Consider the following 13179-nt stretch of genomic DNA (forward strand, 5'->3'; position numbering starts at 1 on the left):
CATGGCTCAGCTTGAGAGAGCCGATCATTGGATTTTCAGCACTTTTATAAGCTGGTTGTTAAGCAAGCCAGCATTAAAAATTAAATTGTATAAACATACAATCAAAAAAGTATATTAGGGGTGCCTGGGTGGCTCAGATGGTTAAGCGTCTGCCTTCAGCTCAGGTCATGATCCCAGGGTCCCGGGATGGAGCCCCATGTCGGGCTCCCTGCTCAGCTCATGCCCTCTCTCATTATCTCTGTCACTCTCTGTTTCTCTCTCTCAAGTAAATAGATAAAATATTAAAAATGCATATATATAAAAATAAAGGTAATAATCAAAACTCACCATTTCGCAACTATTTTACTACATTTTACCATTACCTATGCTCTTGAGGTTATTCACCTCTACTGTACCTGTATGAGAGAAAAATAGAATACATAATGGTGTGTTAGGGTTGCACATCGCTTCCTACTCTGCGTTCATTGACTTCTCGCTGGAATCGGCCGTGGTGGTAGTGTTCAAACCACACACACACACACACACACACACACACACACACATATCAGCAAATGAGGGCTTGATTTCTTGTTTTGTTGATTATGAAGAAAGAGATGGAGAAAATGTGAATAATGCAGGTTAAACTTAAGAGTATGTCCTGTTTAGAGCTGTTAAATTGCACATAGTGCAAAAAAATTGAGGAAATATTCTTCCAGTACCAGATTCAGCAAAAAAGTCATTCACATTGTTGAAGAACAAATGAAGTTGTGACAGACTGCTCTGCTGTCATACTTACTCGTGAACGTAACGGAAATTATCCACTAATTCACGTCAGCACGAGACGTGCCCAGCAGCTACAACCGTAAGTTGGCTGCAGAAGGGTGCAGGAGTTTGGCAAAAATCAACAAAAGCAATTCGGGGCTATACGGAATTGAAAATAAAGTGTAACCTATATTTTATTATTATCGAAACAACGTGCTGCATGTGCTTTATACTAGTACTATTTGCAACAGACCTGTATATGTATACACACCCACTCGTGCACACACACACACACACACATCATTTCGGAGAGCTAGTCACACGTTCACCTACACACCCCTGGTTATAGAGCTGAGACTAGAATTTGTATCTTTTAACCTGTTAGTTCTTATAATCTTCACTAATCCTACATACCTCTTTTGTGACCTTCCTAGGATTTTTAATAAGCTTTGGAAAATTAAGGAACAATCAATCCAATCCAAAGCAAAGTGCTTTTCCAAAGAAGTAAATCACTTTAATCTTAATTTTATGAAGTTAACATAATTATCTCTCCGAATATAACCAGTATTTAGGATTCTGCGGTCATCGCTTACAACCCAGCACGATGTACTGAGCGCAATCGTGGCAAAGCGGAGCCAGCCATAGAGGGAGAAACAGAAACGGCAGTTTCTGTCCTCATTGAAGTTCAGCTTCACTGAGGGGGAAGGAGTGGAGGGGGAAATACGTTCACTCAAAGAACAGATTTCCTCGAGAGATTTTAGAACAGAGTAACAGAATCAAAGGAGCACAATACAGAACACAACGCAAGAAAAGGAAGACGAAGACTCAAAGTATTTCCAATAACAGCACTCTCCGCTTTCAGCCGTCACGTCGTCCCTGCAATTACAGAGGTCAACAAAGCGGTAGGACTTCTTAATTTCATCAAATTTACTAGAGTTTAAGTTCAACCCCTCCGGACTAAAATATGATGTCATTTTGTTCCTTTAGATACAGATACCATTTTCAAGCCAACTTCACACTGGACGTTGTTTTGAAAAGAAAGAAGTTTCTTTACCTTCTGGTTCTAGCAATTTGGGGATTTTAAATTCTTGTTCTGCAATTCTGAAGGCCTCTTTCAGATTGGCTTTGTTGGACCTGTGCTTTACACTCTTCATGTCAACTAGGTCTGGTCGCAAGGCATGAATGACAGCCAAAAAAGCCATCCCATTTCTCCAGCTTGACTTAAAATCTGTCACACTGACGGACTCACACCTATCACAACAGGACAAAAACATGATAAATACTCTTTAAAAGAATTTATCAAAGCACATCTGCTACACTCGATAGTAATTGAAACAAATTTCAGGGAATCAAATAAATCATATACATCCTTCTAGGAAAATATTTGATTTTAATCTGGTAGTCAGAATAAAGTAAAATGCCAAGTTTGATACCACAGAACACTGGTTCTCAAAGTGTGGCCCCGGGACCAGCAGCATCAGCACCACCTGGGCTGCAAGGGTGGGTTAGGGCTCCAGAGTGTTGGGCAGGATCTAAGCTCATTTAGAAGTTACAAACGGGGGGGGGGGGGGGCCTGGGTGGCACAGCGGTTAAGCGTCTGCCTTCGGCTCAGGGCATGATCCCAGCGTTATGGGATCGAGCCCCACATCAGGCTCCTCTGCTAGGAGCCTGCTTCTTCCTCTCCCACTCCCCCGGCTTGTGTTCCCTCTCTCGCTGGCTGTCTCTATCTCTGTCAAATAAATAAATAAAATCTTAAAAAAAAAAAAGAAGAAGAAGTTACAAACAGGGGCCCAATTCATCCCCTTCCGAAATAAGAAAATGCAACATATTTCTTCCAACGTGGTCTTACTATTATAGTCTAGAACTCAGGTGAGTTCCAGAGAATCACAGAATACTGAAATAAAAGTTACCTAATACCACCAGTGATGGCCAAAACAAGGATAAACTCCTGATGAATTACTTAAGAACGATTTACTACATCTCGGTAAGTTTAGCGTAGCTCATAGTCAAAAAACAAGGAAAGACACGGAGAAAAGATCAACTGCTAAAATATTTGACCTCTGAAATGGTGTGAAACTTATTTACAGATAAATGAAACAAGTCTGATAGGATAAGTCTTCTCACACATGCTGTATTCTGGATTAAGAAACTTAGAAAACTGAAGTAAAATAAAATTGTCTCTCAAAGATTCAAGAAACAAGTTCATTTAATATACTTAAACCCTCCTAAGATATGTATGGTTTTTTGGTCCCTCGAAAAATGCAAAGGATGGATGACAACTAAAGAAAGGTAAGGCTGACGGCAGAAATCAGCATCCTAGTCTCGCACTGGGAAGAAGGTCCTCAGAAGCCCGCCATGGAAGAGGCCTCGGCGACATACTTAAGCCTCTGTTTACCCAGACAATGCTACGGTGTGCTAAGGAACCACACCTTTTGAACTCCACAGCTCATCTCATGGTGAGTTCTCCTGCATCTAACTCCTTACTTTTCCTAAAACTCCCATCCCAGCAGGTGGTTAAAATCAAAGAGTAAATGTCTCCCTAGAGCAAAAAAACCCTTTTTCTTGTAAAACAGAATTTCTGAGCACTACCTTCCCTTCATCATCCCCACTCTTTTTAAAAAACTCCTATTTTTCTGGCTTCTGTTCCCCAATTGAGCTACAAATTTCTAAACAAAGGGGACTGTGATCTCTGAATGTAGTCATATACAGCTCCAAGAGAGAAGTTTATGTGTTGATTATTTATTCCTTCATTTGTGCATTCATTCATTCAATACATATTTATGGAACACCTACCATGAACTCCCATTATGCTAGGTTCTGGGGATACACAGACAATAAAGATGGGAGTCCTGACCTTTAAAGAGTTCCTACTGTGGTAAAATGTTCGTGATTTAAATCCACCTCCCAGACACATAGGGCAATTGTGCCTAAAGAAAAGGATACTTAAAGACCACTTTATTTCTACACAGTAACAGTCCACCTAAACACAGGGGTGGGGGTGAGGGGAGTTACCCTGAGAGGAAGGAGGCTGGTGAGCATTTGCCTTTTAGGAGAGAAAAGTGTTCCAGTGGGCGTTACACCCAGTTGGCCTGAGTTTCAGACCTGGAGTCAGTAACACTGTGCTGGTGGGTCGAGCTGCCCTGTTTGTCTCCTGTGGTCACAGCAAACTACTTACGGGGCACACTGCTCCTGAGCCCACAGGAGAAGAGCCTTCTTTGCAGACATCTGCCATCTTTCTTGGGCTCTGGAGCACTTCTTAGCAGGAGGACTTGAGGTAGGAGATGAGTCAGCCACACTCACACTGTCCAGGGAAGGCTGATTGTAATTGCAAGAAAGAGTCCGGGCAAGCTCCTCAATCTAAGGAAGACGGAATCATGGTCAACACGTATAAACCATTAGTTAGCAGCACTGAGGCAAAACCCTCAGCCAAAACAAGTCCGAAAAAGTATCCGGTTAACAGTGAGAGGTTACTCATGGTGAAATAAGCACTAGCACTTGTCATCTCGGGCTACACTTAGGCTCTCTTTCAGTGGACTTGGGTCACTCCTTGCCCTTACTCAGGCACTGCGTTCCGCCTTGAGGGCAAGTGTCCATTCATCCCCTTCACGTGCTTACAGAGCACTTCGCTACTGCTCAGCACCTGTCGCTCTAAACTGAACTGAACTCATTTGAGATCCTAGTCTAGAGTCCAGGAGTCCAGGAGACTGGGTCAGTTAAAATGCATCCTTGATTATAAATCATTTAGAAACAAATACACATACAGAAAAAACAGTCAAATACATGAGAACTAAGTCCCAAGAAAGAAAAACAAATTACCATTAAGTACGTGGAAAATAACCTCATTCGTCATTTAAGAAAGCTGAATGCATACAGCAAGAGGGCAGTTTCTTCACTTATAACACAGGCAAAAAAATTTTTAAAGTTAACATCAAGTAACGGTATCCTCTAGTAAGAGTATGAGAAAGTGGATTTTTACATATTGCTGTAAGCACAGAAGCTGGTTCAGATTTTTTGGAAGGCAGTAAGATAATACCTATGAGAAACTTTAAAAGGTCAATCTACAAACACAGTAGCAAGTATTATTGAGAAAAGTACACTTCTTAATAATTAATAGATCCACCAGACAACCAGTGATAGATGTGACCAAGACAATTAACAACCTTGGTCTGACTGGCATGCCCCTTGTACCTAAAATGGCAGCACCAACATTCTTTTCAAATCCATATAAAATAGTTACCGAAACTGACGGTGCTGAGTCATAAAGCAAGCTGCAGCAGTTTGAAGAACTGAATCCATTCAGATGCTATTCTCTGACCACACTCAAAGTAAGCTAGAAGTCAGTAACAAAGATATAACAAACAAAATCCCCAAATATTTGGATATTAAACAATACAATGTCATAGAACCCAAATAAGAAATCATCATGAAAATAAAATATTTTGAACAGAGCAATAACAAAAATATTGTATTCATGGATTAAATAATGCAATATTTTAAAGATGCCGACTTTTTCCAAATTATACATTCAATGCAATCCTCGTTAAAATTCCAACAGATTGTGTGCATGCAAATTAACAAGTTACTTATAAAATTTATATGAATATCAAGTCAACATGCTGTATACCTTAAACTTACACAATGGTATATGTCAACTACATCTCAATTAAAAAAATTATATGAGAATGCAAAGTGCAAAGAATAAACAAGAGAATCCTAAAGAACAAGTTGGACACTATCAGGTATCGAGACTTTCTATATAGCTATAGAAATTGACACAGTATAGTACTGGTGCCAAGGTAAATAATGGAACAGAACTGACAGAACGATGGAGCCACACATATATGGTTACTTGATTTTTTTATTAACTGACACTGTATAGTACACTAGGAAAATGGTGGTCTTTTCAATACATGGCATTGAGTCAACCGGATATGGAAAAAAATAATCTTGATTTTAAGCTTTAACATAACATACTCCAAAAAACTCATTCTCAAAAGATTGTAGTTCTAAATGTAAAATGTGAAACAGTGAAGCTTTTAGAACTGTGCTGTCCAATATAATAGTCACTAGCTACACGTGGCTATTTAAATTAATGAAATAAAATTTAAAATTTAGTTCCTCAGTCATACTAGCCACATTTCAAGTGTTCAGTAGCCACAAGCAACTAGTGGCTACTGTCTTGTACAGTCCAGCTACAGGACTCTTCCATCGGTGCAGAAAGTCCTATTTGGACAGAACTATTCGAGAAAATAGCATAAGAGGATATCTCCATGCTGTTGACAAAGGCAAAGATTTCTTTACAGGACATAAAAAGTACTAGCCACCAGAAAAGGAAGTTGATAAATCTGAACTGCATTAAAATCATGAACGTCTATTCATTAAAAGATTAAAAAGGCAGGGGCGCCTGGGTGGCACAGCGGTTAATCCTCTGCCTTCGGCTCAGGGCGTGATCCCGGCGTTACGGGATCGAGTCCCACATCAGGCTCTTCCACTATGAGCCTGCTTCTTCCTCTCCCACTCCCCCTGCTTGTGTTCCCTCTCTCGCTGGCTGTCTCTGTCGAATAAATAAATAAAATCTTTAAAAAAAAAAAAAAAAGATTAAAAAGGCAAGCTATAGAATCAGAGAAGATATGTGCAATTTATATATACTTGACAAAGGACTTGTATCCAGAATATATTTGAAAACTTCTATAAGTCATTAAGCACAAAGCATAGCTAAAATAAAAAAAAATTTAATGTCAAGTATTAGCGAGGACTGGACGGAGGAATTCACAAATTCCAGTAACAGCGTAAATCAGAACCACCGTTTTGAAAAACTAGCTGGCGCTTCCTGCCAAAGCTGAACGTCACATGCCTTATGATCCAGCAATTCCGCTCCTAGCTATGTACACAAGAGACATGAGGGCTTGTACCACCACCAAAAGGCACACACGAGAATGCGGCTAGCAGCTTTATTCCTAACAGCTGAAAACTGGCAACAAAAGAAATGTCCATCAACAGTAGAGTGGTAAATAAACTCGGGCATATTCATGCAATGGTATATTCATACACAACAAAGAGAAAGAAAGAAATCCAGTCGATGACATTGTACTAGCGACGTAGCAGGACAGACGGCAGCTACACTTGTGGCGTACAGAACATAATGTAATAACGTGTCAAATCACTAAGTTGTACACCTGAAACTAATGTAACTAATTGCGTGTCAACTATACTTAAAAAAAAAAGACCTACAGATGCAGGCTTCAACAAGCCGAAACTCGTAGATGACGTTAAGTGAAGTGAGTCTGACAGAAGACTCTACATGTAAGTCCATTCTGTTAAAATTCCTTTATATGGAAGTAAAAATGCTAAGCTGAACAATGATAGAGATCAAAGTGGTGGTTTTCTTTAGGGAAGAGGGCAAGGACCGGGAGGAATCCCTGGGAACTCTGGGATTCAGGCAAGGTTCTCTATTTTTATCTTGGGTGGTGGTTACATGGATGTACTTAATTTCTAAGAAAACATCAAGCTCTGCTCTTAAGATTTGTGCATCTTTTCTCTATGTATGTTCTTCTTCAACGAAGTTTATTTACATTAGTAAAATGAAGCCAAGAAAAGCAAAACTTATGGCCCAACAATTTCACGTCTAGGAATCTGGCTCGTGGAAATAATGAAGATTGTATGGAAAAGATTTATCCGAAGGGTAGTCTGTTTAGAATCGCTTTACAATCGTAAAACTGTGAGCATTCTGACTGTTCCTTGATGAAATATAGTTCTTTGCAAGAGAACACCATGCCTCCATTAAAAAAATATGTGTGAATTCAGAAAGATGTTCATTAGAACAGGTTGAAAACGGTTTGGGTAGCATGACCATTCCATTTAAGATACACATATATAAATATATACATTCATTCCTGCTGCATGTATGATGAAGTCTATACACCAAATTATTTAGTGGTTTTCAGTGAATGGTAGAATTACAGATGACTCTACTTGGTTTTTTATTATCTATATTGAACATTTTAATTATATTTTAAATATCTTGGAAAGTATGGAGAAAAATGTAACAAATGCCTATGTATTGCCAAATTTTAACATTTTACATTTGGTTCATATTTTTTTAAAGAAATGAAACCCTGATACAGCTTAAGCCTTCTGTCTTTCCCTCCGCAATTCCATTTCCTTTCTTTTCCAGAGGGGAAAAAACACTATTCTAAATTTGGTTTTCATCATTCTCATGCGTATTATTCTACTATTAACTTCAAATGTAGGTATCCAGAAATCATATACAGTCTCATTTTACGTGTTTTAAATGTTACACAAATTATGTTATTTTCTAGTTTTTGTAAAATAAGCATTTGTTTCCCATATAATTTTTTAAGTTATTTTCAAGGTAATTATGGGGATACAGAACATGCAAGTTTTTAGGCAGCTGCAGAAAACCTGTACTAACTCAGAATCCCAGGTCTGGAAGAATATATGTATCAGTCACAAGTGTCATAAAGTCAGGGCTAGAACTGTCTTTGCTGTTTTCTTGGTATCCTAACACAAAAAGCAAGCACATAGTAGGTGTTCAAATATATTTGGGGAATGAAATTGATCTATGAGTCAGTCCTGGGACAGGACTAGGTTTTGTGGGGCGATTAGGTTGAACAAGGGTCCTCAAAACTAGGAGATTCTACAAAATTTAGTGGGTTAGTTTTCAAAAATTTACTCCAGAAGCTTTCTACTATCTTCTGCCAGAGTAAGTAAACAATAGTAAGCAAAGTTTTACCAAGGCAGGTTCTATTCAGACTGGTGCTGGTACCACGGATGATTTAAGATACCGTAATTTATCATTCAATTTTTAACCGCAAAATAACAAAAATGGCCAAAGGTCCACCTGTTGAGATTTCCAGAGTGTCCTCTTTCTGGAAGAAACCCAGGACTGTATCTTACTGCGTTACACTTATTTCACACTGCAGTAATTAGGACAGAAATAACTTTCATATCATCAAACTACTTACATGAAAGTGCAGTATAATTGTCCAAATTAGGCCAAGAATAATGGATGGGTTTCCATCTATAATATCAGTAACATGAATATTTATTAGCTTGATCTGGAAAAGAAGAAACACGGGTTAAGAGGAGAACACATTTCACAGCGTGCATTTCTCCCGGGAATCTTCGGATGAGATTCATACTCACTGATCGGTGTTTCAGGAATGTCAGGGCATGCTCTATATTGATTCTACACTGGAATGTATTAGATCCTCTGTCTCGAGGCTATGAAATTCAAGCAAAATATATTACTTAGAAATATGGAAAAAAAAACCTTGTAAATCAACAAAATGTTTTTTAATGTCATTTAAAAAGCCTACCAACTGTTGCCCCGAGAGTACCTCCAGCAGGTCTAGGAGAACATGCCCCTTTTTAATGTCTGCAAACAGGTCTGATACAACCGAGGGAGGCGTGTGCTACAAAAGGTCACAAGAAAAACACTCATTCAAACATTGGTCCAGAAAACATAATACCTTTAAGAATCCCATAAGTGGGCTTTGTGGCTTCACAAAAGCTAAAATTCAGTAGAGATTTTTTTATTGACTGAAGGAGAGAGAACACACAACGTTCTATATCAAAGCATGATAAGAGAAGGAGTGAACTTAATTTATCTCGTGGCAAATTTCCAGTAACACAACACTCCTGTAGCTTTCAGCGAGCGCTTAAAACGTGTGCATGGAGGCGGCATTAAAGGCACTCAAAATCAGCCAGTAGTGACCCTTTTGGGGCGTAGATGACACTTCTGGAGTAATCTGTTTATGAATTTACCCTTTCCAGAATTGCACTGGGCAGGGATGGGTAGCCGGGGAGAAGAGGCTCACTCGTTTTGTATCTGGGTTATTCCAGGCACTTGGCGTCACGGAGAGACAGGATGGCACAGTGATTCAGATCCAGACTGCCTGGGTTTGTGTCCCAGCACTATCACTTACAAGTGGTGTGACCTTGGGCAAGTCACATAACTTCTTTGTACCTTAGTTTCCTTGTTTTTTAAACAGGAATAACACTATCTCATCGGGATGTTTTAAGGTCTCGTAAATGTGACGCAAACTGACACCATTTAAAAGAGCTTAGGACACTGTTTTTAACATACAACTCCATACATATGAATCATTATTATTTTTTATTATTATTATATTTGATTTTTTAAAAAAGCTGCTGTTGCTTTAAATATTTTTATAGCACTATCTCCCATACCCTTAACAAAGGGTAGGGAGAGAATAACAAACACATCTAAACAAGATCAAGGTCACTTCAGCACATTCTTTCAACCTTGCCATTTTGGGGACCCAAAGGGAGGGAAGGAGGAGTAACTTAAATATATTTGCACTTGTATTTGGTTTTTTCCCCTCACCTTTGCCAACTGTGAGTTGATCCAGCAGGTAAAGGTTTTCTTCTGAGTGTCTTCCTGTTCAGCTATTGAAAAAGGACAACAGCGGTTACAAAATGAGAAGCCTCAGAAACCTTGTAAATACATCCAAGCTTCAAAGGTCCATCCCTCTGGGGATGTGCGCGTACGCCACAACTCTCCCAGCTTTCTAGGACTTGGTCTAAATTTCAGATGTTTGTTCAAGGAGTGGTTTGGAAACGGCGTGTTGATACAAGATATCTTTTTTATTGCTGCAAGTTAGCTAAAAGATGATGATTTTTAATAGTGTTTGCTGACAAAAGCACAAAGTCGCCACGTGGCCTTGATGGTGCAGTCTGAGGAATTGTGAGGGAGAAGACCTCCCCCGCCAAAAACACTCTCAGTCCAAGCAAAAGCCCATACAGATTTAAAGGCAAACCCCAGAACATCTGAAGACGTTCTAAAAGGTTCATAAAGTTGTGGGCAGGTTAGTCTTGACACTCACAGTATTTATCACGGAGGATCTGCTGCCACTGAACTAACGGTAAATGAGTGGCAGTTGGAGTCAGAGCTGTCTGGGCTCGGCTCCTGCCTCTGTCACCCACTAGCCGTGTGACGGCAGTGTCCTCACGGAGTAAGGGAATAAGCACTGGCCTCCAGACACTGTTCACGATTCACTTGAGAAGTGCCCGTTCTTACTCTTTAACAGGACAGGAGTCCAGAGGAAGATCTGAACACTCTAGGTATGGCTTCCCCTCCTCGCCAGGCCAGGAGCAGGCCCTACGCCCACACCACGCTCCCCACCGGCCCTCTACCCCCTCAGCTTCAGCAGCCATGTCAACTCTGCACACCAGGACTGAGTCTCCATTTCCCCAGATGTCCTCACCTGGCTGGCCACCCAGGTAAGGACAGACAGCCATGCCTCCCTGGGCCCAGCACTCAGAGCCTTGTCACCACCATCTAACCCGAGGTCACCAGGTCTCATCCCAGCACACACGCACATGCACACACGTGCACACGCACGCCGGGGGCTCTCAGGTTCCCCTCTGTTCTCTCACTCTGATTTACGTAAGATTCTGCACATGTCTCCGTTTTTCTCATCTCCCACCTCTCCTTCACTCCTGAAACCTTCCACTGATGATGAACCCATAAGCACACCATCCGCAAAACCCCCTGTGTCCAAATCCTCTCCGGCAGGCGCTGCCTCTCTGCTCTTACTGAAAACTGGCCCACTCAAGTGCTGCCTCTGCTTTCTCTTACGTAAGCCCCCTGTACCACGGGGGCCTTGCTCCTCGCTGCTACTTCCAGATCATTCTCCACTCTCTTCGTCCCCGCAGTGCTCCAGCTTTGACTCTCGTGTCATCAGACGTACCCACTATTAGAGTCATCTACAGGCCTCTGTCCATTCTTCATCATTTCTCAAAGATTTTAGTTCCTTCCCCACTGTCCTCTCTCCAATACAGCTCCTAATTCTTGGCAATTTCCACAAAATACTGATGAAGCACCCAACCTCCTGGCCCCTCCATTTTATTCTTCTTCTCCAATAAACTTGTCTTCTGCTCTGCTTCAACCACTCACTGTCGCAGTCAAACCCCACATCTTATCATTACTGATAACTGCAACTCCTTGCGGTCTTGATTTTGTGCACCTCTGAACAACGGCCCCAGCTTTTCAGTTCCCTCCCTCAAGTGCCCCGACTCCAACAATCCTTGGCATCCATCGGAAACTCCAAGCCATTTGTTCCGCCAGCTTTCACGCTGTCCTTCGCCCTCACTGATATCCTTCCTCCCATCCTTTTCCAGCTGCTGCCTCATCAAGGTCACCATGAATCCAAGTCATCAATGACCTCCACCCCCTTCGACTAGAACCAATGGTCGATTCTCAGCCTTCACCTTTCTGAACCCTACACTCTTGGTTTTTCTCCTACATCACAAGCTGGCTTCTCTCTTTCTCTCACACTTCATATCCAATGCTTTGGGAAATCCTCTTCGGTCCCCCTTCAGAATATATTCAGGATATGACCACTTCTCACCACCTCCCACCTGGATTACTCCTTCCAGTCTTGCCCTCAAAATACTATTCTCAATGCAGCGGCCAGAGCGATGTTGCTAAAATGTTAACTCAGACCAGGCAACTCCTTTGCTCACAATCCTCTGAGGGTTCCTCACCTCACTCCTTAAGATGGCTGCAAGGCTGACACCCACCCCCTTCACTCATCCCCTTGGCTCATTGCACTCCAGCCACTCTGGCCTCCCTGCTTTTCTCAAACTCCCTGGAAACATTCCCACCTTAGGGCTTTGCCCTAACTGTCCTTTCTCCCAGGAATGCTCTTATTACAGATATCCTCACAAGCAGAATTCCCGTCCTATTTAAAGCTGTAACACCTCCACTCCTGCTTCCCTTTGTTTGCTCTTATTTTTTCCTACAGCACTTACCACCTTTTAACTTCCTATTTAAGTTACATATGTCATATGTTTATTATTTAATGTCTTGCTCTTCTCCCAACAGAATATAAGTCCGACACAAAGCTGTTTTGTCTGTGATCTATTCCAAGTGCTTAGAGGAACATGGCCCAGAAGAGACTCCAAAGAAACATTTACAAAAGACAAATAATAACAATAGCTTAATTAATATTAAATTGATTAAAATTAATAAAACTAAATTATAATTAAAATTAATAAATGATAATTTCACTGATTATTAGTTATGTTTTATTTACTACACCAAGACAGTCAAATCTACCTTTATGTGTTCATATTCTTTTTTTTTATTGTCTGATCTACCTTCTAATACATTTTCTTTGACCCCTTCCACTCCCCTTCATTAATCTCTAGCCAACACAGTTATAACAGACCGAAATTGTTGGCATGACATCTAATTGCAGTTCTTAAAATTTAATCTGATGGGAGTTCAGGTTGAGGAACTGAAGAGAATCTGAGTAAATGTATTTTCAGGTGTTTACAATCCTGGCTGATTAGAGATTAAAGATGCACTTAGCCTCGTTGGATTTTTTTTCTTATCTTTTTTAATCCACTTCATTTTCCTGTATTACCAGCTTAAATTAGTTATAGCCC

This window comes from Ursus maritimus, unplaced genomic scaffold (genome assembly GCF_017311325.1).
Source record: "Ursus maritimus isolate PB19 unplaced genomic scaffold, ASM1731132v1 scaffold_25, whole genome shotgun sequence".
Taxonomy (NCBI): Eukaryota; Metazoa; Chordata; class Mammalia; order Carnivora; family Ursidae; genus Ursus; species Ursus maritimus.